Source organism: Artibeus jamaicensis, unplaced genomic scaffold (assembly GCF_021234435.1).
Source record: "Artibeus jamaicensis isolate MK-2021 breed Jamaican fruit bat unplaced genomic scaffold, CSHL_Jam_final contig_793, whole genome shotgun sequence".
Lineage (NCBI taxonomy): Eukaryota > Metazoa > Chordata > Mammalia > Chiroptera > Phyllostomidae > Artibeus > Artibeus jamaicensis.
Genome location: NW_026521975.1, coordinates 1,633,985 through 1,661,288, shown reverse-complemented (window position 1 = coordinate 1,661,288; position 27,304 = coordinate 1,633,985).

Sequence of the window (27,304 nt, the reverse complement as noted above, 5' to 3'; positions counted from 1 at the left end):
AGTTCTGCTCTCAGGTGTACAGAATTTCTGTCTTCCTCCTTCCCTCTTTCATCCCTCCCTCCCTCCCTTCCTTCCTTCTTTCCTTTCTGTTTTTTCAGCTAACCTCAGGAAACTTTTTTTGTCATCTCCTGTCAGTGTTGCAAAGAGCACTCAGACTGTCATATGGCCCTTCAGTTGTCATTGTTATGGATTGCCTGCCAGGGGTTATGAAGGGAATCTATCCAGAAACACCACAGTCAGAGACCACATTTGAGAGAAGCTCAAAGAAGAATGAAAAATGTGAGGCTTTTAGGTCTTATTGAATGTCATTCTTTTTAAAGTTGATAGTCAGAGTCTTTGCAAAAAAAAAAAACAAGGCACCTTGTAAAATGACACAGTTCTATTTACTCCTTTTTTTGGAGGAATAAAAATTTCTCCAAAAAGTATAAAGTACATTTACATTTATGTATTTTATTAGAAAAACTATTTCTGTGTATTTAAAGCCAGTGGGCTTTTTTAAATTTTAAATGTCTATTTCTAATGTTCTAAAAATAAAGTGGCTATGCAGCAATATTTTCACTGATACATCTCCTAGGGCAAGGAATATAAAGGAAAGGTAAACAAATTGGACTACTAAACTACAAAGCTTCTGCACAGCTGAAGAAAACATCAACAAAATAAAAATGGGACCAAATGTATGGGAAAACGTATTTGCAATTATAACTCGGACAAGGGTTTGATCTCTCACATGATTCCACACCGGGAAGACAAACAATCTGATTTAAAAATGGGGGGACTTCCGCCAAGATGGAGGCATAGGTGGATATGCCGTGCCTTCTCACACAACCAATTTTAGAGACAACTAAATATTAGCAACAGAAAACACAGCCAGAACACAGAAAATTGAACTTTTTGGAAGTCTGTTAACAACAAATTCTTCAGCCTGACTGGTAAGGGGCATAACCAGCAGCTGGTGGAGTGGGGTTGCACAGGAAAACTCAGTCAGACTGACTCAGGCGCGGAGAATCCAGGTGCAGGGTTGGACCTAGTGAGCGACCGAGCAAGCGAGGAAGCGAGCAACCGTGGGGAAACAGCGAGGGAGCAGGGCTGCGGGTTGACTGTGGTCGCGCATTGGTGTGCGGATAGACAAGCGAGGGAGTGGGCGATTGGACCGGGACCCAGCGGTCCCGTGGCAAGCAGCAGGGAGGGCGCCGCCATTTCCCTGCTCTGACCCCACCTCCACATACAGCGTCATAACCCAGTGACTCTGAGTGGCCCAGCCCTGGTGAACCACCTAAGGCTCTGCTCCTCACCCGAGGGCACGGAACAGCAGAGGGTGCCACCATTTCCTCGCTCTGACCACGCCCCCACATACAGCGTCACAACCCAGCCACCTAGGAGTCCAAGGCTCCGCTCCTCACACTTAAAGGGCGCGGACAGACCAAAAATGGCTCAAGAAGATCTCAAAGCCCCAGAGCCTATAAATCTAAGCGATGAAGAAATAGCAAAACTCTCAGACACACAGTTTAAAACACTGGTGATCAGGATCCTCACAGAACTGGTTGATTATAGCCACAAATTAGACAAATATATGAAGGTGAAACTAATTGAAATGAATGGAATTGCACAGGACACCAATAGCAATGAAAAGGAAACTGGGACTCAAATCAATGGAGTGGACCAGAAGAAAGCAAATAATGGCCAAACAGAAAAGAGTCAAGAAGCAAGAATCCAAAGAAATGAGGAGAGTCTTAGGAACCTCCAGGACATCTTTAAATGCTCCAACATCCGAATTATAGGGGTACCAGAAGGGGGAAAGGCACAGCCACCAGTGGAAAACTTATTTGAACAAATAATAAAGGAGAATTTCCCCAATCTGGCAAGGGAAATAGACTTCCAGGAAATCCAGGAAGCTCAGAGAGTCCCAAAGAAGTTGTACCCAAGAAGAAACACACCAAGGCACATCATAATTACATTAGCCAAGATTAAAATGAAGGAGAGAATCCTAGAAGCAGCAAGAGATAAGGGGACAGTCACCTACAAAGGACTTCCCATCAGACTGTCAGCAGATTTCTCAAAAGAGACCTTACAGGCAAGAAGGGGCTGGACAGAGGTATTCCAAGTCATGAAATCCTAAGACCTACAACCAAGATTGCTCTATCCAGCAAAACTTTCATTTAGAATGGAAGGACAGATAAAGTGCTTCTCAGATAAGATCAAATTCAAGGAGTTCACCATCACCAAGCCCTTATTATATAAAATGTTAAAGGGACTTATCTAAGAAAAAGAAGTTAAAGAAACATGAACAGTGAAAGGACAACAAACTCACAGTTATTAACAACCACACCTAAAACGAAAGCAAATTAAGAGGACAGCTAGATCAGGAGTGGAAACATAGAAATGAAGATCTCAAGGAGGGTTAGCAACAGGGGAGTGGGAGGAGGAGAAAGGGGGAGAAGGTACAGAAAATAAGTAGCATAGACAGTAGATAGAAAATAGATGGGGGGGCAAGAATAGTATGGGAAATATAGAATCTAAAGAACTTGAGACACATGGACATAAACTAAAGGGGGGTAATGGTGGGGATGAGGGGTAGGGTAGGGGGAATGAAGGGGGGAATAGAACAACTGTAACAGCATAATCAATAAAAAATTTTAAAAGAAATAATAAAAAAATAAATAAAAATGGGCAAAGGACCTGAACAGACACTTCTCCAAGAATGACATACAGAGGGCCCATAAACATGTGAAAAAAATGTTCAACATCACTAGTCATTAGAGAGATGCAAATTAAAACCACAATAAGATACCACTTCCAGCATGGCCATCATTAATAAATCAGCCCAGGAAACAAACACACACTTGCAAGAATATCCCCCATCTGCAATAATACTATCAACAGCAAATGAGCCAACAAATAAGAGTGTAAAGAGATGAAAACTATTATAAGAAAGGAGAAATCAATATGAGATGACTAACTGAAAGAAAAATGATTTTAAGAGACTAGAGGGAGGAGCAGTAATGAGTAGGGAATTGGGGCAAAGCAAAGAGAGAAAGTAAAATTTACATTGTAAACAAAAAAGGGATGGAGAAGGAAGAATGTAGCAAGAGAAGGGCAGCATGTAGTATTAGTTTTAAACAGAAATTTAAAAATATATAATGACAGAGAGAGAGAAGAAATAAGTAAACAAATTAGAAAAACAAGAACCAAATTGAAGGAAAAAAATCTACCACAGCAATATCAACAACAAATGAGCTAAAATTAATATAGGTGGGATGAGAATAAAAGGGAAAAAAAAGAAAGAACAAAAAGCTTAAGCGGTGTCTAGAGGAAATGGAAGTGATTTTGAGATGAAAGAGGGAGAAGGACTACTAAGAGTGAAGAATAAAAACCAGGCTAACACTGGGAAAAATTAAATTTAGAATAAAAAAGAAAGGGCAGGAAGAAGGCAGAATGGAGCAGGAGAGGAGAACAGTAAAATTTGAGATTTGAAATACCAAAATAGTGAAGACCTAGAGATAAAATTGAAGAGATACAACAACCACTACCCTATCTACAACTAATGAGCAAAGACTCATAAAGGTGGAGAGAAAACAAGAGTATTTTAAAGTGAGAGAAAGAATGTGAGATGACAAATGACAAGAAAAAATGGCTTTTAGTGGCTGAAGGAGGAGAAATAGTAAGAGTGTGAAATAGAAACAAGCCATAGTAAGAGAAAAAACAATATTTGAGATGAAAATAAGAAGAGGAAGAAAGCTCAAATGGGGTAAGACAAGGGAGGAACAAAATATGAGATTTGAAATAAACTGTAATATAAAATCTAGTGACTTAAAATGCACAAACTTGATGGGAAAAATGAATGTTAAAAAGCTATGCAGGAGAGAAAATAATGCAAATTATAAAGAAGACCCTGGTGGAATTTGTCTCGGTATCATATAGTATATGTAGTATTTACTACTGTTTTTACTTTCTGGATCTGACTGGTGATGTCAGATCTGGTGGTGTCCTAGTCTGGCCTTAGCCAAGTAGCCTGTTTGAGACTACCAGTGATCTAGTTTATGGCTGACTCCCTCAGATATTAATCTAGTCACTCTGTAATCAGCAGTCAGGCTTAAGTACCACCGGGTGGGGCAGAGTAACTCCTGTGGGCAATGGTATTGCTTCCCCTTAGGCTGATGCCACCTGGGGAGTGATCTGTCTGAGCATGATGGCTCCCGCAGTGTGGGGAATAACTCAGCACCAGGATCCTGACAGCTGCTCCTCCAGTTCTCTCCATCCCCAAACCCACCATCCCCAGTTTTTCTCAGGTGCCTCCAGTCCATTCTGACCCTCCCCTTTGCTGGGGCCCAAGGTAAATATCGCAAATGACATTTTATGCATTGGCCCATTAAAAGACTATCTGTGACTCCAGCTGTCTGTCCCTGGCAGAGAAAAAAACCTGCTGCTTTCATAGCTGGATGTTATCTGGGTTCTTTCTGGGCTTGGTGCTATAGGCTGGGGAGCCCAGCTTGGGGCTTAGACCCCACATTTCTCAAGGGGAACACCGTAGCAGCTGAAATATTCCACCAGCTCTTCAGGTGCCACCAGCCAGGCCTCTTGTATCTCTTCTGTACTCTGTACCAGTCATGTTGTGGTGAAGTTGTTTCTTCTATCTGTCCATGGTTATGAGACTTCTCCCCCACTATTGTGCAGTTGTTTATTCTGGATGATTTTCTCTGCAATTTAGTTGTAATTCAGACTGGTCCTGGGAGGAGGTTAGTGTATCTTCCATTTACTCCTCCATGATCTTGGATCCCCACCCTAAATGTAAATGTTCTAAGCACACTTGAAAGAAGACGGTGATAAAGGAGAGTGATCAGTAGATTGGGAAAAAAAAAAAAACCCCAAAAAACCCCTAAGACTGAAATAGATGTTGTCAAGAAACTCACTTGAAATATGATATATGTAAGTTGAAAGGATAATATTGAAACAATACATACCATACAAACACTTATCAAAAGAAAGCTGCTTTATGTCTATTAATATTAGTCAAAGTAGACTTTAGAACAAGAAAAATGTCAGGAACACAGAGACATCACTATGTATTGATAAGAGCATCAAAACTCTAAGATACACAGTCTTTAATATGTAGGCATGCACAGGAAATAAATAACAAAAAGGTATTAAAATCCATATGAAAAAATTGCAAGGAGAAATAAACAAATCTACTATTATAGTTGGAGCCTTTTAGTCTCCTCTTTCAGTAACAGAACAACAAGCAGATAAAAAAATCAACACAATCACAAAAGACTGAACACCTCCACTGCACCAGAGAACAGCAGACTCATGTACTGTTCAAGGGCACATGGAACACATCAAGACAGACCATATACAGGGTCATACAACAACCTTAACATATTTAAAATTATTGGAACCACACAAAGTATATTCTCTGGCCATAATAGAGGTAATCCAGCAGAAAAATGTATGGAAAAAATCCCAAGTTCTTAGATGTTAAATAATGTACCTCTAAGAAACTCATTGGTCAAAGATCAAATATCAAAGGAAATTAGAAAATATTTTGAACTGGAGTGAAAATGATAATGCAATATATCACAATTTTTGAGGTAAAGTGAAAGCAATGCTTAGAAGGAAATGCCATTAAATGCATATTTAAAAAAGAAACTCCTGAAATTAATATGATACTTCCATCTTAAGGAACAAAAAAAAAGAGAGAGAGAGAGCAAAATGTATCAAGTTGTCAGAAGGAAATGAATAATGAAGAGCAGAAACCCATAAAATTGAAAACAGAAAAAAAAATACAGAAATCAGTAAAAACAGAAATTGGTTCATGGAATTGATCAATAAAATTGATAAACCCCTAAATAAAGAGTAGAAATATGCTATGGCTGGTGTGGCTCAGTGGATGGAGTGCTGGCCTGTGAACCAAAGGGTTACTGGTTCGATTCCCAGTCAGGGCACATGCCTGAGTTGCAGGTCAGGTCCCCTGTAGGGGGTGCGCGAGAGGCAACCACACATCGATGTTTCTCTCTCTTTCTCCCTCCCTTCCCCTCTCTCTAAAAATAAATAAATAAAATATGTTTAAAAATAAAGAAAACAAAGAGTAGAAATAAATGACAATATCAGAAATAAAAGACACGTATTACAGACTCAACATACATTAATGTAATAAAAGAATACTAGGAAGAACTCTATGCACATACATTCAAAAGCTTAGATGAAATGGAATAATTTCTTGGAAGAAACAAATTACTAAAATTCACCAAAGAAGAAACAGATCACCTGAATAACTCTGTATCTATTGAAAAAATTGAATTCATAGTAAAATGCACAAAACCCTGAGATTTTTGGTTGTTAATTTATTTGATGAAGGGTGTTGAGTAGTAGGTTAGGAGCTGTAGGTTTTGAGCAAATATCTTCAAATAGAATAATATGACAGATAGTTCATAACGTCTTAATTTGCTTAAATTAGGGAGGCTTTGGCAAAAATGTTTTGGAATAGATACCTGATTAGAAGAGATGGCCGCTATAGACAGGGATACTAACCAAGAGGAGACTACCAAAATGTAGTGGTAAAGATTAGCTCTAAACAGGCACAAACAGAAACATAAGCAATAAACCTGGGAATTGGTATTGTTTATACATAACCATGTTTATTTTCTCCAACTAAGGCATTTTCTACATAAGATAATACAGAGGTATGCTACTGGGATGAAAGGCAATACATGTTGAACATTTCTTTTTTTAAAAATTTTATTTAGTTATTTTTCAAGTACAGTTTTTTTTGTCTATTTCTCCCATCCCAGCCCCCCCTGCCCTGTGCTCCCCACCTCCCGCCCATTTCCTCCCCCCCAGTCCTCATCCCTGTGTCTTTCATACTTGTTCCTCAAAATCCCTCCCCTTTTTTCCCCTTAAATTCCCTTCCCTCTCCCCTCTGGTCGCTGCCCACTTGTTCTCTATTTCAGTGTCTTTGTTTTTATTCTGTTTGCTTGTTTGTTTTGTTGTTTAGCTTCCTGTTAAAGGTGAGATCATATGGTATTTGTCTTTCACATTTCTGAAGCATTTGGAAAGAGCTGCCTAGTTCAATACCTCTTTCCCCATCTGCTTGAACATGCTTGGGCCCATTGCATTCCCCACAATAGTTTCTTTGGACATTAAAGTGACTGAATTCTCCAAGCAGAAAATGAATACCTTGAAACAGAGGCAGAATAGTAAGAATTACTTCTGTTCAATCAAATACAGAATTTAAGCACATGATTAAGCTGCTTGTGTTTATGTGCTTAAAATTTACATTTTTTTTACCCCATGCTATAATTGAAATTACCAGAAGGAAAAGAACCAATTTGAGACTGAATAAAAGGGCCTCATGGTCTCAAGGATGAGTGCATCTAGTCTAGTAGCAGTGGCAAAATTCATTTTTTTAATGTAATTTTGAGACTAGGTCCCTAGGTCATCACTGAATTTGTGCTTATGTGAAAGCTAAAGGATATGGCCAAGAAGAGCAGTTACAGTGTGATGTTCTCACCATTTCTGACATTAGCTCCATCTGTTAGGAAATATCTGTATCGGTGCCTAGATAGCCTGTTGGTAACATTAATGTGTTTTCAAGGGGCAGGACCAAAAGAAAAACAGATGGTCTTCTAAGCTCTCGTGACTAAGTGTGTAGTTCACGGATAAGCAGTAGATGTATCTGAGGAGTGTGCTATAAATGCAGACCTAAATTAATAAAAGAGAGAGAGAGATGATAAATGCAGACCTAGTGAATCATAAATTTATTTTATCACCATTTCCAGGGCATTGATACTCAAATCAGAAACATTGTGTTTGAGTCTCTTTGAATGGGTTTTTGTTGGAGAGGGTGGGTTGGAGAATGAGAGAGTTACATGTTTTAAGAGCATTGTTGATTCTGTAGGCAGTGTTTTGGCATTACAGCAATGAATAAACTAGTGTGTGCAGGGAAAACACAGAGAAGAAAAAAAGGCCTCTTGGACACCTCAGTCTCTGTTGGCACAAGTGCTGAGAGGACTGACCCCTCCTGTGGCACAACAGAGTTTTTGGAGGCATGTGAGACACTTAACAAGTTTAAAGGCAAGAGTTTCAATATCAGCCAGGTAGCATCAATGCTTTCTTCACAGATACACAAATCTACTGTTTATATAAGTATGCATTTATGAAGTAATAATCATTTCTGTTACAGAACCAAGGGCACACATACAGGGCCAAGGGGGATCACGATATACTATTATCAAAAGGACCCCCTACTGGGCTCAATTGTCTGTCGCCAGTAGGAAAGATATCTCTCAATGCCAGAGATTTGTGAAAAGGAAAGTAAATGTTTATTTAATGCTATACACACTTAAAGTTAGTGACCTAATGTTTTCCTTTAAGATATCAAAATCCTTTAGGATACTCATAGATGCCCACAGTGCTTTCTTATCCCCCTGCCCTAATTCAGGGTACCGTAACTCAGAAAAAGAAGCAAACATATGTGTTTCAGGCTGCTGACACCACCAGCTGTGTTGCCGTCCAGGCAGGATCTCCAATTAATCCAAAGCCATGTGGCACCTTCTCATGGTATACTTGGCAAGAGTTCTTTCACCCTTCTTCCAGGAAAAGTCTCTCCTGCTTACCATGCCATGCAGCCAAAGGGAGCACCCCAAAGTTGTGTGGTCCTCTTCTACCAAAGCTACAGGGGTCCCCACTCTGCCTAAAAGTACGTGGCTCCTCTCTCAATGGCTGCCATGTCTGGGTTTAAATACTGGCACCCATCTTCCTCTGTATCCCCATTTCTGACTCTCCCTACAGTCAATTATACCTGCCAGCATTTCTGTATGATTCCCAGTTTACTGGGCTGCCCTCATGAGTCTGGGCAGGTATGACCCCATGTCATGGAGCCAATCTTCTCCAAGCTCTCACACAGGCACTGTAACTCAGGGGACCTGCCCTCCAGTTACATCTTCGGGGGAGTCCCTTTCCATCCCCCTGGCTCAGAGCCTGGCCATTGCTATTTAACATATCTAAGTGACCAGCCACAGGCTACGGTTGTTAAATGACCATGCCAGGGATTAGTGGAAAACTGTGCTGGACAAAACAGCTCCGCATGTTCCTGCTCCATGTGTCCCTTCCCCCAACTCACACCTGAGGGGGAAAGGGTGAGGACATCTTATATGTCTTTCTAATATTTCCTGGACACCTTGAGTTCGGGACCCCATTCCAAATCCCTCTTGGGGCTTTTCCTCTTAGCTGTACACTGTTTCACTTCAAGGGGGCCAATCCTTCAGCACTTTATCAAACCAAGAGTGAATGATTAGATCTGTAAACAGCCTAACTTTTTAATCACGCAAAAAGCATCTCCTTCTCACAGTTAGGACACAGAATGAAAGGACACGTAGAGATGCAAACTGAGTGATATACCAAGGTCCAAATTCATTCATGTTCTAATTTCCAAAGTGCAATTCTGGCCCAAACTTCTGGACGTGTTTAGAACTCTGCCAGTAACACTCCGTGCTGGAGGAGAAAACACTTCCCATTTCAAGTTTCTGGCAGACAGGACCCCTCTGCTTTGTTTCAAGACTAATATCCTCACTAAATCTTTGTGCTGTTTGTTCTCAAAAGTCTTAATGGGGAGAACAGACAGATCTGGATGATTCACATGGGCTTGGCCAGGAGATGTCACACTGTGAATGCTAAGCTTGGGGAGGAGGGGGAGCTCTCCTTTAGTTTCACCTCTTGGGTTTCTTTGTCTCCGTCCTGTAGCAACTACTTTCATGCCCTTAGTTGGCTCATCAATGTGACTCTATTTATAAATGACTCTTTAAAGTGATACCAAGCAATTGTAATGGGGTACAGCCAGGGCCCCCCAAACAAAGGATTGAAAATGGGGTTCAGAACTTGGGGTGTCCAGGAAATATAGAAATATAGTAGGCTATCTCCACCCCCATAAGTCTGGACTGGAGGAAGGGAACCCATGGAGCAGGGCCACGGAGAGTTATTTTGCATATCAACAGCTAGGCAGCTTTATACCTGATATGCAAAAAATGGTTATTTTGCATATCAATAGCAGGCTAGCTAGGGAGAGATGGGCGTGACTTTGACCTGTGGTATAATTGGGAGGCAGCTCCATTACAGTGCCTGTGTGACAGCTTGGAGATGGTTCACTCCACACCATGGGGCCACGCCAGCCTGGACTAACTATGGCAGCCCAGAATTCTAGGCAGAGAATATATGAGTGCTGGCAGGTGTAGCCAATTGTGGGAGGAGTCGGAAATGGGGTTACATAGGAAGATTCATACTGGAATTTAAACCCAGGTGTGACAGTCATGCTGGTTCTAACCACAGGGTTTTGGGGGTGGAGAGGGGCCTCCCTTGACCACGTTGCTTAGGAAGCAGGAAAGCAAAATGTAGCATTGATGTAGACCTCCCTCTTAGGGGTTTGAAAGAATGTAGGAGAGACAATGCAGGACTAGGGACAGGGACAATACAGTATGGGGAGGACAATGCAAGACCTTGCAGGAAGGAAAGGAGTAAAAGGACTCTTGCTAGTGGGCCATGAGAAGCTGCCACTTGGTTCTGGATTAATAACTGGAGATCATGGCAGTGACCAGCTGATGGTGACGGGAACCACAGAAGGCCTGCCAGCTGAGCATAGATTACTGGGAGGGATCGAGAGTCTTGCTGAGCTACAGACTTCTGTATTTTCCTGAGATATGGTGTTACAGAACAAGAGGTCTGAGGGAGGGGCAATATTCTATATTTGTCCCACCTAGGGATGCCAAAAACTGCTATACAACAGGCGCCCCTCCCAAGGATGGTATATAATATCTACTGGGCTCTTCTGTCCGCCGCCAATTGGAAAGACATCTCTCAATGCCAGATATTTGTAAAAAGGAAACAAAATGTTTATTTAATGCTATTCAGGCCTAACTCCTCCACTAAAATATCAGTCTTTTAGGGTATACACCTACACCTACAAAGCGCTCCCTTCTCCCACTGTCCCAACTCCGGGTACCGTAAATCAGGAAAAGAACATACGTCTGCGTTTCAGGCCGCTGGCACCATCAGCTGTATCACCATGTAGTCAGGATCTCTCGTTAATCCAGTCATGTGGCACCTTCTCATGGTCCCCTGGAAAGAGTTCTTTCTACCAAGTTCCAGTCAAAGTCTGTCCTGCTTTCCAGGCCACGCTGCCAAAGGGGGCACCCCAAAGCTGCGTAGGCCTCTTCTACCAAAGCTGCAAGGGTCCACACTCCACCAAAAGCGCATTGTCTTTGTTCTTTGCCTGGCTGCAGGGACCTCCATTCTGGCAAAGCTGTGTGATTTTCCTTTTCACCTGGGCAGTTATTGCCTCATGTCCTGGAGCCAGTCTTTTCCAAGCTCTCACACACAGGACTCTCCCTCAGGGGCTCAGTCCCTAGTTACATCCTGGGTACAAGCTACTCCCTTCTCCCTGGCTCAAAACTTGGGCACAGCTATTTAACATATCTATGAAACCAGTTAAGGGTTATAGATATGTTAAATAATCATTCCAGAGGTTAGCTGCAAAACTGTTGCTATGCAAAATAGCTCTCAATGGCCCTGGCTCTATTTGTCTCTTCCCCCTGGGGGGGTGGTGAGGACATCTTATATGCCTCTCCAATATTCCTATACACTTTGAATTCTGGACACCATTCCAAATCTTTTTTGGGGCCCCCCTGGCTGCACCCTATATCAATGGTACCCCTGACTGTCCTGATTGGACAAAGGAGGGAAGGAAGGACTCTGTGTTTGTGGGTATTTTAAGGGACTTTGGTATTTTAATGACAACATTCCGCCATTACTCTAAACCTGTATAACTTTTTTTAAATAAAAGTGTTATTTCGCCCCCCTTGCTCCCCTCTCCTAAACCTGTATAACTTTTGAATGGTTCCTTTCATTTTAATCAAACTCTGGCATTGAGAGCCACCGTTCTGAAGGGTGGTGGACAAAGAACCATAGTACAGAGAGACCCTGGGGGAGAGGGCTTGTTAGAGTGACGGTATTTGCCCTTTCCCCATGGGTCCATTTGGTAACGCAATGATGATGCTTATGATAGTATTCATAATATCTTAGGTCTTGCACCACTCCCTGAGTGGCAACTGACTTCCACCCTGTGCATCTTTGATCTTTCCTTGGAAAGCCCACTAGCCACCAGGCCTGCACTTCAATATTACCCTCCACCTCTCCCTGAATGTTTTCCAGCACCCGAGGCACTGTCACCTCTGCACCCTTTGTTATATTGTAAGTCAGTCTTGAATCCCAAGAATATGTGACAATAGGAGAGATATCAAAGAGTTAAACCTCATTCTGACTGAGGAAAGCACCCAATAAGAAGCAAGCTTATGGGCTGAGAGATTATGAGAGAACTTTATGGATTATACCTACTCTATATAAGAAAACATTTTTTATATGTTGAAAAGGTTGGGTATTGATAATTTCATATGCTTCACTGTAATAATTGTACTTTTCCTCACTGTAGTGAGTTTATATAGTCTCTAAATATTTTTAATAAGAAAAATTTCTATGAGGAGAGCATTGTAACAAATAGGGCAGTGCTAAATAACATATATGCATTATTATTGCTATTGCTATCATTACACTGTAGTTACAGTAAAGGGCAATCCAAAGGCAACCCAGATGACTCTTGGCATTAATGGGCCACTTTCCTGTTGTCCCCCTCCTAACAATGGGAATGTGACTAGTGCAGAGGTTGGGAGAGCCCTCTCATTGTTCATATCACAATATGCAGGCTGGTGGCATAGAGCCACCAGCCTGCCCAGAGCACCACCACTTAGCCACCTGTTTTCTCCAGCTGACCCTGGGGATAGATAAGTGTTAGGGTCATATGATTTACTTGTCAGTCAGCTATTTAGATTTTCAGTACAAATGGCACTAAAGGCTATGTGGCAAAATGCTGAGTGTATATGCACATGGGCTTTTGGAAACTAGGAAAAATACTGAGTGGTACTTATTAAAATATTTTTGAAATCCTGTTTCATACTTTACATCATCTAGGCTGCCATGTCCTTAACACATGTTCAATAAAAATATAACCTGCAGTGTGTGATGTAGAAGTTTAAGGCCTTGACTTTTCAGCTGTCTTAACTGGGTTTGAGTCTTAGTTCTGTCACTGGATAGTTGTGTAGTCTTTGGCAAGCTAACCTCTCTGCGACTCAGTTTTCTCCTTTGCAAATTGGGGATGGATGAAATCATGTCTGTAAATTCCAATGCTGGTTATATAAAAAGCATGGTGTGTGTTGAGAATTATTATTATTATTATTATTAAACAAATAGTTTTTAGCGTAGAGAAGGAGTATAGTCTGTTACAAAGCAGCAGTTAGATTCTAAAAACCAACGAAATGTCCAAACTCCAGGAATAAAAGATTTTTTCTTTGCATTAAAATAGTATAGTATTGGGGGATCCAAGATGGCTGCAGTATAAAAGCCTGCCCACATGCAAGCCCCCGGGGGCGGGGGGTGGGCCGAGTGGGAGGCAGCCTGGGTTTTCCTACCAGAGCAGCTGCCCAAACCAGCACTTCTGGCTGTGCAGATTTGGGGCAGAAGCCGTTCTGAGGAAGTTAAAATGTCCCTCTTGGGAGGAAGCCTCCGAGTGCCTGCACCTCAGTGCCCAGACATGTCTCTGTGCCTGCTGCCCTGGCGGGATCAAGTACCCGCAGCAGGACCTGAGGACTGCGGTAAGTACTGGGGAAGGGGCTGTCACCTCCCTGTCTCCAGGCTCCACAGGAGCCTCGAATGGGATAGAATCTGACTGAGGAGGCTGTGGTTTGGCTTAGGAGCCACTAGCTCTGGGGATGCAGAGACAACTGGGGTTGTGGTGGTTGCAGAAACAACAAGGTGGGAGCAGGCCTGCTCAAGGCTGAGAATCACTGAGGGAATAGTGAGAAAACTCAGCCACTGCCCCATGTTCTATATAGTATTGCTGAGGGACTCTTCCCAGCATCATTGCGGGGGAGATCCAGAGAGAAACTTTATCTAAAACTGTCAGAGGCTCTGGAAGGCTGTCACCAGTCCGACCAAGAGAGACTTTGTGTTTTTTGGGGAGGGGGAGTGCACAGAGATCGGGCCTCCCAGGGCTCAGTGCTGTGATGAGAGGGCCACATACAAATTTTTTTTAAGAGGAGCTGAGGCAAGACTAGGACTCAGCAGGGACCCTGTGCTCTCACACATGCAAGGAAGGCCACAAGCTGAATGCCTGAGATTTGCTGCAGCCAGGCAGCTCCCTTCACAGGCAGGAATGCCCAACCTCCTACTGTTACAGAACAACAGGGGTTCCCCCTGCCCCCCCCCACAAGGACAGTATACTAACACCGAAAGGACCCCCCCCAGTTTTGTTATGTCTGCCACGAGAGGAAAGATATCTCTCAATGCCAGAGATTTGTGGAAAGGAAAGGTTTATTTAAAGCTCTACAGATTTGAAGTAGTGACCTAACGTCTTCATTAAATTATCAAAGTCCTTTAAGATACCCACAGACACTCAACAGTGCTCCCATCTCCCCCTGTCCTAATTCGTGGCACCATAACTCAGGAAAAAAGCACATGACCGTGTTTCAGGCTGCTAGCTCTGTCAGCTGTGTTGCTGTCCAAGCCGAGTCTCTAATTACTCCAAAGCCATGTGGTACCTTCTCATGGCCTACTGGCAAAGAGTTCTCTCACCCTTTTCCCAGGCAAAGTCTCTCCTGCTTCCCAGGCCATGCAGCCATAGGAAGCACCTCAAAGCTGTGTGGTCCTCTTCTACCAAAGCTGCAGGGGTCTGCACTCTGGCCAAAACCGCATGGTTCTTTCCCTTCACATGGCTTCAGGGGTCCCCACTCTGCCAGAAGCACATGGCCTTCTCTCTGCACTGCCACAGCCGCCTGGTTCTCTCTCCTTAAATGGCTACCACGTCTGGGTTTTAAATCCCCGTGCCAGTCCTCCTTTGCAGCCCCATTTCCCACTCCTCCTACAATTGGCTACACTTGCCAGCACTCCTGTATTATTCCAAGTTTACTGGGCTGCCATTGTGAGTCTGGGCATGCTTGGCCCCATGTCATGGAGCCAGTCATCTCCAATCTCTCACACAGGCGCTGTAACTCAGGGGACCTGACCCCAGTTATGTCTTGGGTGGAAGTCACTTCTATCCCCCTGGCTCAGAGCATGGCCACAGCTTTTAATTAACATATTTATGCAGCCAGTTAAAGGTTGTAGATATGTTAAATGACCATGCCAGAGGTTAGGTGCAAAGCCTTTACTGTACAAAACAGCTCTCAATGGCCCTGCTCCATTTGTCCCTTCCCCAACTCATACCTATGGGGGGGTGAGGACATCTTAATATTTTCTAGACATCTTGAGTTCTGGGCCCCATTTCAAATCCCTTTTTGGGAGCCCCCTCTTGCCTGCACCCTGTTACACTACCTGTGGGATTACAGGCTTTGCAGATCAGTGAGGCCAGGCTCAGGAGTCCCCTGCTGGGTACCTATCTGCAGAAGAAAACTAAAAACTGTGAAAGAGCTCATTCTACCTGACACTATGAGCTACAGTCCAGGGGTGTCCAACCTGTGGCCCATGGGCTGCATGCAGCTCAGGATGGCTATGAGTGTAGCCCAACACAAAGTCATAGATTTACTTAAAACATTATGATTTTTTCTGTGATTACGTGTTGCAATGTATTTAATGAGTGATCCAAGAAAACTCTTCTTCTTCCAGAGATGCCAAAAGTTTGGATACCCCTGAACACTGTTCCTCAGGCCCTGATCCACTGAAACCAGCTAAACTCAGAGATTAGAGACTGGTACAACAAGAGGTGTTCAGGGCCCTGCTCGGCCTCTGTACCTAGAGAGAGCTGCTGTGTGTGCCAAGCAGGAAAGAGATGCATTTTTTACACAGATTGGCCACTCACAGGAAATGGACAGCTAATTGACCAGAAACCATACATTACTAGAAAGAATCTGGGACAGAGCAAGTTGTATGGCGAGGAGGCAAGGAAACACTTCCACCATCTTCCCTGAAAACTGAACAGCACCCCCTGGAGGTGACCCAGAGTTCCCACCCACCTGATCACACCAGAGATCTCCTCTGGAAGATGATGGAGAAGGTACTGGCAGTCCTCTCTCTGGTATTAAATGAACCACTCCTGGACCCTGGGTTGATGGAAAGCCAGCAGGGCAGAACAGTGGGGACCAGACAAATCTGAAGGAAACAGCCATAGACTGTGGATTGCTTGTAGTCTCAAACAGGTTGTCTAGGGCCAGACTAACACAGCATCTAATACCAACAGAGGTGGATCCAGAAAGAGAAGACAGTGGTAAACACTGAATTCTATGGAGATGAATTCCACTGTGATCTTCATGATTTGTATTATTTTGTCTCCTGCAGGAATTTTTAACATTCATTGCTTTTCCTTCAAGTTTGTACCTATTATTTCACTAGTTTTTAAATTTATGTTTATTTCATACTTCATATTCTGCTCCTCCTTTCTCTTACTCCATTGTACCTTCTTCTTTCCTCTTATTATTTTTGTTTTAAATTTTAATTTTTCTCTGGCTGTGACTTGTTTCCATTCTTCACTCTTACTATTTCTCCCCCATCCATGCTCTTAAAAGCATTTTTCTTGGCATTAGCCAACTCACATTCTTCTTTCCTGTTCTTAAAATGCCCACATTCTCTCTCCACCTTTATCAGTCTTCTTATGTTGGTTGTTGATATGGCAGTTGTTGCATTTCTTAAATTTTATTCCTAGATCTTCGCTATTTTTGTATTTCAAAGCTCAAATTTAATGTTCCATTCTTTTACTCCATTTTGCCTTCCTCCTGCCCTTTCCTTTTTTTTTCATTTAAAATTTTACTTTTTTCCTGTCTTAGCCTGGTTTTGATTCCTCACTCTTAATATTTTGCCTCCCTCTATCCACTCAAAATCACTTTTCTTTCCTCTAGACATCTCATAAGCTTTTCTTTCTTTCTTTTCTTCTTCTTATTCCCATTCCAAAAGTATCAAACTTTGCCCATTTGTTGTGAATATTGCAGTGATGGGTCTTTTTCTTCAATTTGGTTCTGTTTTTTTCACTATATTTAAAGTTGTTTTCAAATCTCACACTATATTCTTCCTGTTTCTTGCTCCATATTATCTTTTTCTCTTTCCCCTTTTAAAATTATGATGTAAATTCTATTTTCTTTCTTCCTTTTCACTAGTCATCAATTATTCATTTTTCCTTTCTTATAATAGTTTTAATCCCTTTACACTTTGTAGGGAGCCATTTCACATGGTGTGGAAATGTAGCTCAGCTTCCACATGGAAAACCAGTGGAGAGCAAGTGGCACATAGGACCATGCCCATGGAGAGGTTTTCCCATGGGGAATCAGGACTGAATTTTACCTTGACTGCTATGAGATTTGCTTTTGCTAAAACTCCCTCACCCTGACTTCAGGCAGAAAGTGCTTACTGAAACCTCCTAAAATCTGAGCTAAACCTCCCAAGCATGGAGTGTGACCAGTTCAACCACTTTCTCCCTTGGTCTGCAACATCTTTCTCTTTGAAGTAATTAGCAAAATTCCTTCCTTTGTCGTCTGTAAAAGGTAACCACTTAATGTGAACCTGTGCATAGTAAATGAGGACTACCCTTCATGTAATGTACCCAAAGAAGCAATAAAAGCCTGCCCAGGAAGGGGCCAGGGCCCTCTTGCCCTCTCTCACTCTCTCAGAGAGTGGCTATGCTATCCCTTTTTCTCCATGGTACTTCTGTTGTCCATGTGTATTTATTCACTAGTAGCCACAACATACATGGATCCTGCAGGCCAGGATACTTGTGAACACTTTTATTATTATTTTCTCATTTGCTATTGATAGTGTGGTTGGGAATGGGGTTTATTATTGTGAGTGTGAGTTTTGGTTCCTGGGCTGTTTTATTTTGTTCTGGTAGCACCTGTACAACAACATACAAGATGAGATAGGTGGTGTGACTTTGAGAAAGTCAGCCAGAGAGAAGATCCCCTGAAGAATGACCCAACAACAACCAAAATCCAATTACAAAAGAAAGTCCAAATAAATGGCAAAAGGGCATCCCAAGAGCATCTAGTTAAGGGTATCAAGGAAATTGCACCACTGAATCTACAGGTCTCCTACCACAGAAGTTCATACCACAAAGACAGGGAATTAAAGCAGGTCAATATAATGTGTAGAAACAAACAATAAGAGTCACATAAAATGGGGAGACAAAGAAACAACCCCCAAATGAAAGAAAAAGAGGAATCCCCAAAAAGAGTGTTTAATGAAATTGGGGCAAGCAATCTATCACACATTGAGTTCAAAATCATGGTTATAAGGATGCTCAAGGAGCTCAGTAAGAACTACAAGGAACTCTATGGAAGTTACAAGGTACTCACTAGAAACTACATCAGCATTAAAAAAGACATAGAAACTATCTATCAATAAGAACCAGGATGGAATGAAGAAAATAGTATCTGAAATGAAGAACACAGAAGGAGGTATTAAAACCAAGCTGGATGAAGCAGAGGATCAAATCAGTGAGCTGGACTATAAGGTAGGAAAAAACTCCCAGGGAGAGCAACAAAACAAAACAAAAAAAGACTCAGAAAGAGCAAAGAGGGTTTAAGGGAATTGCAATAATATGAAAGGTAATTAGTATCATAGGGATATGAATATTAGGGGCAAGGAGAAGAGAGGCAAGGGGTAGAAAACTTGTTTGAAAAAGTTATGATAGAACACATTCCTAACTTAGTGAGGAAAAAGTCAAGCAAGTCCAGGAAGCACAGAGGGTCCCAATCAAGATGAACCCAAAGAGGCCCACTCCAACACGTATCATAATTAAAATGGCAGAATGTAAAAACAAAGAGAGAGTCTTAAAGGCAGCAAGGGAGAAATAGCTATGAAGCTCCAATAAGGCTATCAGTTGATTTCTCAACAGAAACACCATAAGCCAGAAGGGAATGGCAGGAAGTATTTCAAGTAATGAAAAACAAAACTCACTGAAAACTCACTTATTATGGAGGCAAAATAAGAATTTTTCCCAGAAAAAATAGTAAAAGAGTATATCTCCACCAAACCAGCATTACAAGAGATGCTAAACAGACTACTTTAAGAAAATGAAGAAAAGAGAAAGAATGAGAGGAACACAGGTACAAAGGGAAAAATGGCAATGAATAAGTACCTATCAATAATAACCTTAAATATAAGTGGATTAAATGCTCCAATCAAAAGGTAGAGGGTAGATGAATGGATAAGAAAACATGACCTGCGCATATGCTGCCTACAAGACACTCATCTCAGAACAAAAGACCTATACAGACTGAAAGAGAAAAGATGAAAAAATATATGCCAAGCAAACAAACGTGAAAAAAAAGCTGGGATAGCAATACTTATATCCGACAAAATATACTTCAAAACAAAGACCATAAAAATATACAAAGAAGGTCACTACATTATACATAAGTGATAATCCCTCAAGAAGATATGACCCTTGTAAACATATATGCACCCAACATAGGCTCACCTAAATATATAAGGAAGATCTTAGAGGTCAAAAGAGATATTACCAACAATACATGCATAGTAGGTGATTTTAACACCCCATTGTCAACAATGGATAGATCTTCTAAGCAAGGAATTAAGAAGGATATTGTGGCCTTGAACAATACATTAGATCAAATGGACTTAATTGATATGTGAAGAACCTTTCATCCCAAAGAAGCAAAATATACATTCTTTTCAAATGTACATGGAACATTTTCAAAGGTAGACCACATGGTAGGACACAAAACAAGCCTAAACAAATTCAAGAAAATTGAAATTATATCAAGCTTGATGCAACTAGATCACAATGGCTTGAAATTAAGACCAACCTCAAGGAAAAAATTTAAAAAGCTTCAAATTCATGGAGACTGAATAACATGCTATTGAATAATGAATAGGTTAACAATAAGATCAAGGAAGAAATCAGAAAGTTTCTGGAAACAAATGAAAATGAGCACACAGCAGCCCCAAACCTATGGGACACAGGGAAGGCAGTCCTGGGATGGAAGTTCATAGCAATACAGGACTACCTAAAAAATAATAGAAAAATCTCAAAAAAAGAAATAACCTAACCATACATCTACAAGAACTAGAGGGAAAACAAAGCCCACATGAAGCAGAAGGAAGAAAATAAAGAAGATCAGAGCAGGATTAAGTGGCATAGAAACAAAAAGAACAATTCAAAGGATCAATAAATTAAGGAGCTGGTTCTTTGAAAAGATAAATTCAACAGCCTTTAACCAGACTGTTCAAGAAAGAAAGAGGGCCCAAATAAAAAAATCAAAAATAAAAGAGAAGTTACAACTGATACCAAAGAAATACAAAGGATTGTAAGAAATTACTAAGAACAAGTATATGCCAAGAAATTGGACAACCTGGGGGGCAAAATGGATAAATTTCTAGAAACATGCACTATCCAAAAACTGAATCAAGTAGAAGCAGAAAGCCTGAAAGGACTTATAACACCTAGTGAAATTGAAGTAGTAATAAAAAAGTCCCCACACAGAAAAGCCATGGACCAGATGACTTCACAGGAGAATTTTACCAAACATTTAAGGAAGAGCCAACTCTTATCCTTTTCAAACTATACAAAAAAAAAATCAAGAACAGCTAAGGTTCCCAAACTTTCTAATGAGGCCAGTATTATTCTAATTCCAAAACCAGGTAAAGACACAATGGAGAAAAAATACTATAGTCCAATATCTCTGATGCATAGGTGCTTATATCCTCAACAAAATATTGGTAATTCAGATCTAATAATACATTAGGAAGATCACACACCATAATCAAGTGGGAATCATTCCAGGGGTGAAAGGATGGTACAATATTCACAAATCAATAAATGTAGTACATCACATAAACAAAAGACAAAAATCACATGATCATATTAATAGATGCTGAAAAAGCATTAGATGAAGTCCAGCACCCATTTATGATAAAAAAGGAGGAGTAGAGGGAGCATGCCTCAGCACGATAAAGGCCATGTATGAAAAACCACGGTCAACATCATACTCAATGGGCAAAAAATAAAAGCTTTCCCACTAGGATCAGAAAAAAGACAAGGGTGTCCACTTTCACCACTTTTATTCAACAGAGTATTGGAAGTTCTAGCTGCAGTGATTAGATAAGAAAAAGACATAAAATACATTCAAATTGGAAAGGAGGAAGTAAAACTGTCATTATTTGCAGGTAACTATATGATAGTGTATATAGCAAACCATCTCTTTCTCTCTTCCTTCCCCTCTAGAAATAAATAAATAAAATCTTTAAAAAAAACTTGTGGTACATTTACATAACGGAATACTTCACAGCAGAAGGAAAGAAGGAGCTCCTATCCTCTGCAACAGCATGGATGGATTTGGAGAGCATTATGTTAAATGAAATAAGCCAGGTGGTGAAAGACAAATACCATATGATCTCACTTACAACAGAAACCTACTAAACAAAACAAATGGGCAAAAATAGAACCAGATGCATGGAAAGAAGGAACAGACTGACAGTGACAAGAGCGATGTGAGGAGTGGTATAAAGGTGGTAATAATGGGAGGGACTAGTCAAGGAACATGTATGAATGACCCATGGACATGAACAACAGATTGGGGATTGACTATGAAAGCAGGAATGGGCTGGGTGGAGGAAGGTAAAGGGGGAAAAATTGGGACAACTGTCCTGGAACAACAATAAGATATTTAATTAAAAAATGGTATAATATTGGTCCTTGTGTGCTATAATGCAGACCAGCTAAAATCTCTTGGTCTCATGAGGATCTCTGTTGTAATTGTTCGTACTCTACTTTATTTTTCCTTTTGATATTTGTTTGACATTGTCAACTGCCTGAAGTGGCTCATGTAGTCATTTCTGTCCATAATAACTGATGGCTGTGGCACTGGTAATGATCATTATGACTAATCAATAAGATAACCTGTCTGGTACATCCAGGTCTATATTCTTAGCCCTGAATTGGAGACTCATTTTGTTCACAATGAATTAAAAACAAATTTACATGTATTTTGCCATTACGTTGCTCTGTGGCAAATACAATTAACAGTATGTAGTCACAGGAAAGTCTTTTTCTAAACTGCCAGCTTCTTTGAATACCAAGCATCAAAAGAATTCAGAGGGCTCCTAAGCATCTTTATCAGTTATTTTCAAAAGATTTCCTGGAAGAAGCATGGCATCTCAATACTGTATGATTTTTCTCACTGCTTTGAAACCTGCATTCACATTGACCCCAAAGCGACTGAACTTTCTGAAAAAATTTAGCTTTAGAGCAGAGAAAAGGCCTTTTAAATAAAAGTGATAAAAATAAATTTTCAGGCTGTCTCTTTTCTGAAAAACTCATTAAAGCCTTTACATGGTTTGGTGAAAGGATTTTTATCCAGGGGTGTTTTTTTCTTGGGTGGCATTTGATTGATAAAGTTTCTCAAAGTTTCAGTATTTATTAATATCTTTCTCATCTTTTGTTGTTGTGTTTCCAAGTTCAACACATTTCGATTTAACTTATTACAGTCAACTATTCCTTTAAAAATATTACTCAGTTGACAGGAGCATCATCCCATGCAACAAAAATGTTGAGGGTTCAATCCCCAGTTGGGGAACATAGGGAAAGCAACCAATCAATGTTTCTGTCTCACATTGATTTTTTTCTTTCTCTCCTTGCCTCTCTATCTAAACTCAATAAAGATATCCTTGGGTGAGGATTTTTAAAAAATCCATGTGAAGCTGAGTCACTTAGTTTCTTAACTGTTCAGTTTCTCTGGTTAGCATTTTGTTCCCAAGTCCTTACTTCTGGTTCAGCCACTCCTAATTTCATTGCTCCATTTCGTTTGGGGTTGTCCCAGCTGGGGCTGATGACTGACTGCTGACACTGTCTAGCTCTATGCCCCAATTACTAGCCTTCTTTTTATTGAGTGTCATATTTCATTACCTAGTGTTCAGGACTCTGGGTTTGGCTCTCCCAAGAAGTTGAACCTCCTACTTCCTTCAGCTTTGTGATGGTTAATTCTTTATTTGTATTCCTGTCCCTCTGTCTGCTCTGTACCCATATTTGTTTATGGTGTTACACCTGCACATTCTCAGCTTCTAAATGATTTTGCTTCTTAATATTTTTAAGCTTTTTAAAATTTATACATATTATCAAAACTTTCCAACTCTGTTTTAATTACTATAAAAACAAGTACTTATAGTTTCAGAATCTTTATTTTTCCTATGTTTATTGTAAATGAATAAAACTTCCATATGTAATTCTATCTCAATGAAATTAACAATGTCCTGTCCTTATCAATGTCCTATTTCTTTTTCAGTTTTGTTTTTGACTTTAAAGAAAAGTCAAAATTGTAATTATACCTAGCTGGATTGAAGTTTAAGAAAATCAGAAACCAAAATACTAGTGCACTGGGCATGACACACCAAAGATTTACAGATTTCTATTGATTTCAAACATTTTATATCATTTTGTGAACATTTTCCCAGGTCTTATTCCTTTAAAAAATACTCTCCAATAGCTACATGGGTTTATCATTTGAATGCATCTGGAGGTAAGTACTCTTAAGTGCTCATAAAACTTCAGCCATTGAGTGACAGCTTTTGTTGCTTGTGATTTCAAAGAAAATAAAATGATAGCTAATCATGGTCCCTGAAAAGTAAAGGGACCATTACAGCAGCAACCTTTTTTATATGTGCTGCTGAAGCAAACACAACAACCTTTGGAATATTTGTTTCAGTGAGGGTTCTCCAGAACAAAAGCAATAGAATATATATAGTGATTAATTGATTAGTTTAGAGAAATTGGCTTATGTAATTGTGAAGGCAGGCATGTCTTAAATTTGTAGGGTAGACCTGCAGGCTGGAAGTGGGCAGGGTTTGTATGTCACAAGTCTTGAGGTGAGGGAATAAAGTTCCATGTACAAGAAAGTAATTTAACAATCTCTTAAATAAGTGTTTTCTTTTGTAGTCTGCAAAGTCATGTGTTCCTTTCTAGTTCTATTACTGAATGTATATCAATTCAAATAAATTTCATTTCTCAATGAGGCTCATTTTCAAAGGCCAAATCCCTATATAGAAATCAATCAACATTAATCATTATCCAACTTTTAATGAATAGGTTAATTCTTGTCATGTTAGTAGTCTTCAACAGCACAAAAATATGAAATCTTCCCAATTTATTTCACAGGCCTGCAGCCACAGCTTTTGGCTTCAAGAAACCATTGCCATATTTATGTTTTCACTGCCATCATTAGGGTTGGGAGCAAATCAAACTCAGTAAACCCTTACTGCTTGGAACGATATATCACAGAAGGAGAGCTTCAGAATAATCTATCTTATAAAATGCAAGAAAAAAAATTTCTATGTAAATATTCGCAAGTTGAGTTCGGGGCCTACCTACTTGCTCAGGTGCTAGTACAGAGAAAACAGAATTGGGGTGAGATTTGTCTGGGAAGGCCAGAAAAAAAATGGAAGATGGATAAGAGAGTTTAGGATTTGTCCAAGATTGGGATGGAATTGCTGTATCATGAAGTCTAAACTGCAGAGAGAGGAAAGTAGAAAGAGGCAAGGTTTTCTGGATGGGGAGAAGACAAAGCATCTATGAGCCAACAGCTGTGTTAACAACACCAGTGGAATCAAGTGTGATGTGACAGGTAACACACACTCCACAGAGCTGAGGTCTTCACCAGAAGTGAAGGAAAATGGCCTAGAAATGTTTTGGGGGAATTGGAAGGACAGTGACCTCACCTCCTGACTTGAGGAATATTGCTATAATAGTTATAATGATGGTAATTTAATAGCTACTATTTCTGGAGGCCTTACTGGGCACCAAGCTATGGTCTGAGTATTTTGTATAACCTATGTCATTTATTATGTGCCTTTAAGGGGGATCTGGTGATAGTTAAGGTGGGAATAGGGGGAGGACATTACAAGAGAGGTCTGAAGACATAGGAAAATTTGTAGATAATGGAAAGTACATGAGAGTAAAGTATCAGGATTTGGGAGGAATGGATTGGAGTGGGAGAGACCAATCATATAACCCATTAAGTGAGGGAGGGAAAACAAGCTTGTGGATGGGAAGTTAAAATGCGTTCTTGTTGGATGAAAACAAAACACAGTGAAAGATCAAGTCTAGATCAGTGAAAGAAGTCTAGATGCAGGTAGTGGAAAGAAGCTAGAAGGCAGAGCAGGAGCTAATTAGAGAACCTGGGCCTCTTATAGGTGCTGTTGGAGGCAGAGCAAAGAGGAGGGGCTGGAGCCTACAAATGACATGCAGGCCACAAGGACAGCTGGCTTTTTTTCCATTTCTCCAGAGCATTGACTTCACTGAATATATTTTCAGTCTCTCAGGAGGATAAGCCTTCCAGAAGTTCTTGAACTATTTCATCCTTTTATGTTGTCAACAAATATGTGTTGACTATCTACTATGTGCTATGTTAGGTGCCATAGGGATACAAAGATGTAGAAAATAGGGCCTACCCCCTCAAGAGATTTGGGGCCTAGTTGAGAATAAAGATCATGTGTGAGAAGCGGAAAAAATGAGAAGTTAGTGGTAAAACACAACAAAGTCATAATTAAGCACATGACATTTGGGAAATAAACAATATGGATAAGTGTCTGAGTTCAGAGAAGAGAGTAAACCTGAGTGATATGGGAAGGTATTAGAGGAATATAGAATAGCTTACACAAGGATTGCACAAGGGTTGGGATAACATTTGGATGAGAGAAAAGTGCATTCCAGGCCTGAATAAGACATCTGCCAAGTTGAAGAGCAGGTAGAAAAGGGCTCATGCCAAGGAGTCTGTGGAAAGGGACTCAAGCAGCAAGCGGCAGGATCAGAGCAAGGAGGCCCTGAGATGTTAAAATGAGGAGCTGAAAAATCAGGGTTTGTCCTGAGACATTGAGAAGCCAGGAGGGTATGAGTCTTCACTCTCTGTGATTGATGTCTCCTGCAAGAATGGTCCTGTAAAGCAGTTCCATGGAGTTCATTCCAGGGTGCTCTTCAAACATTTAATAAATGAGTCTTTGAACAGACACTAGCCTTTTTAAGGTGAGAGTCTGTTAGTTCCTGGCAATTGCTCTTTTGCAAATTGGGATGCAAGAATAATAAAAGAACCAAAAGGATTCCTAATTTAGATGTATTTGTTTAAGTATGTTTACCATGTGGTTTTGAAATAGGCCTCACAGAAGTTTAGTGACTCACAAGAAGAAGCTGATGCGACAGCTGAAAGGGGTGGATTGCCAGGTTTCACAGAGCTGGTCTCTATCAGTTCTTGTGGCTGGAGAACAGGCAGGCTATGACACCTGGCTTCATGCTCATCATGAGACCATATAAATATGTTAACACAACCTGGGAATGATGAAGTTCTTCTTTCTCATGCATACAATTTGCATTTATGAGGGTGTGAGTCTTCATAGAGATAAAGCATTGATACGTGCACATGTGTATGCTAAAACACATCTGTGCAGAAATAACTAATGCTGGACCTCACAATGGTCTGCACAAATAAAGGCAAACCACTTGACAAGGAAAAGAATATTTGTTAAAAATAAAATGTCCATTTAAGGCATGGACAGCTTAATTTTTAAGGTTAATTACAAGAAAAGCATGTATATAAACTCTCATACATACTTCTTAAATTTCCTAAAGTCTTTAATGTTGTCACCATATGTCTATATCCATGTTTTGGTCATGACCTTCTTAGTAGGTTGAATTCTTAAGAATGGCGAAAACTATGCATCCAGAGCAAAAGTCTTAAGATCCCACCCTACTTCTACATGTTGTCAGGACATTTAGATCCTCTCTTTGTTTTATTACTTTTATCACCAAAGTCAATGTACATTTTAATTTGTTCTGATATATTCAGCTAATAATCAGATCAGTAAATTAGATGGGTAAAAGTAATATATATGAAATTGAAGAAAATAATTTGTAGATGTGGAAAAGAGGAGGAAAATACACTGATCAAAGTTGCTTACTTAGTAGTCTTTTCTGTTCCTATGAATAAAATAAAAGTACATCTCAGCTCTGTGCCATTTTAAAAGATTCTAAATTTTAAATTAATGTAGATTTTTAAAAATTCAGTTGCATTTTAATCAATAGTTTCCTGACTATCATAGACAACTTCAGACACATTCTACAGAAATGGACATGCAGATGGGCGGGCCATGTCTCTTCAGCATCCTCATCCTTGCTCTGAAATGTTGGCTGCATCACCAAAGTGGAGAAGCCAGTTTATAAGCATCCTACAGTTTATAAGCATCCTACTGAGTTATCCTCAGTTCCTGGAGAAGTGGTATCTAA